This window comes from Poecilia latipinna, unplaced genomic scaffold (genome assembly GCF_001443285.1).
Source record: "Poecilia latipinna isolate Pla-1442-1.1 unplaced genomic scaffold, P_latipinna-1.0 Scaffold4235, whole genome shotgun sequence".
Taxonomy (NCBI): domain Eukaryota; kingdom Metazoa; phylum Chordata; class Actinopteri; order Cyprinodontiformes; family Poeciliidae; genus Poecilia; species Poecilia latipinna.
Window position 1 is genome coordinate 1 of NW_015116851.1, and position 3,092 is coordinate 3,092.

A 3,092-nucleotide genomic window follows, 5' to 3' on the forward strand; every position below is an offset into this window, starting at 1 on the left:
TGACAGATACAGCCGGTGTTCTATCAGATGGCCATACGCTGTCAGGATAGCATACATGCAGTGAGTACCATGCCCGCGCATGCGCATTAAGAAGTCCGACCGTCAGTGGAGTTGTCAGTATATGCAACAAGTTATGACAAAAATAAGTAATTAAATTGTTTATAATATGACATAATATGATACCTAGATGGATATACATGCGTTGTCGTGGTTTCAAAGTGTGTTTAAAGCAGGTCTGGCTGCAGCTGGATGCCATACAACTGTTAATAACTGTTAATAATGATCTACGTCATGATTCTATGTTGCTGATTAAATAAAATCATATGGTAATGACGTGTCTGACAGATATAGCCGGTGTTCTATCACATAGCCATACGCTGTCAAAATAGCATACATTCAGTGAGTACCATGCCAACGCATGCGCATTAAGTCTGACCGTCAGTGTAGTTGTCAGTATACGCAACAAGTTATGACGAAAATAAGTCATTAAATTGTTTATAATATGACATACATGATAACTAGATATATATACATGCGTTGTCGTGGTTTCAAAGTGTATTTAAAGCAGGTCTGGCTGCTGCTGGAGTCAGCTACAACACACGCCCGTGTAAAACTCACTTAACCGCTAAGTCAGGATGCCATACAATAACAAAGTGTATGACGATCTACGTCATGATTCTATGTTGCTGATTAAATGAAATCTTATGGTAATGACATGTCTGACAGATATAGCCGGTGTTCTATCAGATTACCATACGCTGTCAGAATAGCATACATGCAGTAAGCATTAAGAAATCCGACCGTCAGAGGAGTTGTCAGTTCACCATACGCAACAAGTTGTGAGAAAAATAAGTCATTAAATTGTTTACAATGATAACTATATAGATATACATGCATTGTGGTTTCAAAGTGTATTTAAAGCAGGGTCTGGCTGCAGCTGGAGTCAGCTACAACACACACCCGTGTAAAACTCATTAACCTACTTAACCGCTAAGTCAGGATGCCATACAACTGTTAATAAAGTGTATGATGATCTACGTAATGATTCTATGTTGCTGATTAAATTAAATCTTATGGTAATGATGTGTCTGACAAATATAGCCGTGAGTTTGTGCTAAGCGTATGACGATCTGACCTGACAGAACACCCATTCTTTGTTCTTGTAATGCTCTGCGTACACTGCAGTAGCTATCATTATTTTATTTAATTATGTACGTTGATATTTTTTAAATTAAATAACTAAAACACAAGAACAAAAGAGCATGCAGAGCATGCACATTGCTCTTTGATTGTTTTCGTTCAAAGTGGCAGCTGTAATGTCTGCCATGGTGTCAGACTACCTGGCTTCATGTACTGGGATAGAGAGTGAAAACAGTCACGATGAGCGCCTTCTGTTTGGTTACTTCTTGCTTGTTGCTCCTTGGTCAGTGTTCATAGTTTAGCGTTTTTTACCGTCAGGGCATTGCCTCAATTGCTATGTTTAATGGTGCAGACAGTGGTGGCTTCTTATATGAGCAATATGGGCAAATGCCCAGGGCGTTATCTTTTTAGGGATGGCATGAGACCACAACGCATCGTAGCACAGAGATGGAATATTTAATATTGGTAAAATGTATTAAGTATTTAATATCCAGTTGTTTTTATGGGAATATGGATCTTTCAGATTATTTTGAGATGCAATTTCGATCATATTTTACATTTTATTGTGTCATGTAGCACGGGCCGCTGGTCTTGGTCTTGACTCGGTCTCAACTTCCCTCGGTCTTGGTCTTGTCTTGGTCTCGGACCCTAAAAGTCTTGGTCTTGACTCGGTCTCGATACACTCTGGTCTTGGTCTTGTCTTGGTCTCGGGTTAGGTGGTTTTGACCACAACACTGCAAATTACACAACAGAACAACATTTTTTTAAAATCTGGATTAGGCTCACCTAAAGTGCCATGTTATTATTTTTTTCTTTAATATATTTATTGCTACTTATTTGCCAGCATGAAGAGGAGTTAGAAAAACAGATCATTTCTCCAAAGCATTTTTGCAGCACATTCTTCATTCAGCTCTCCAGCTGTCTCCTGTTACACTCTGCAGCGGTGACCTGCCTGCACAGCCTGATATAAGTCTGTCCTTCTCCGGAGATTTGAGGACATCATCTGCTTAGTCCCCTCCTCACAGAGGTTCAAACCACAGAGGTGTAAATCACCTCTGTGCGGTGGCTTCGCATGTCTCAATGCTTGCCTCAACCTACAGTTAGTTCCAGCAAACCTCAGGTGCTGTGGTTCTGCCTCAAATACTACATCACAAAACCTTCAAGCCTTTAGAGTTTCAGCATATGATGCACCCCTACACTAAAGTCTAGTTTGTAGATTGAAGTGGCCTTTAAGTCTATTTTTGGTATGTTTGTGACTAGATAGCGGCTCTGGAAGTGGGAAAAGGAGGGTAAATGTTTTCTGTTTGAGAGCATGGTCCTTTTCAGTTGCCTGGTGCTTGAATTTGGTTTTCCTAAACCTTGTTTTGAAGTTTGTTTATTTTTTTATTTTAGTTTCCTTTTATTTCATATTTCTTGCTTTTGATTCATCATATGGACAGTTATTGTTGCAGCCACTTCAACACTTCCTAGTGAAACGTAATGGTCTCAATGAGCACCAGCAAGTGTGTTAAAGTATTGTGGAGGAACACAATAACAATCTATATTGATTCAACGACATAAAAGTAAGAGCCAAAGTCAACTCAGTAGATGGGGGATTTGTGGTGTAGTGGACACTGTTACAGAGACTTTCAGATGCCTGGATGTTTGCCCAGTAGGGATTTAAAACTCTGAAAAGTACAAATCTAAACATCCTGATCAGGTCAGAGATAGAGGATCCTTCAGGTCATGTCCATTGCTTTTTCACTATGTCTCACTGGTTCTGCAGTCCAACTTTGTACCCCTACACTCCATAGCCTGTATTAGTTTTACCATGTCAAGTGTAATATTGATGGGTTGACATTAATCCCCCAATCCATGTTAGGATCTTTCAGTTGATCACTTGCAGTAAAGACCATGTAAATCCCAGATCTAAAAGGGGCTAATGGCAACAAATTGTTCAATGCAGGGTAACA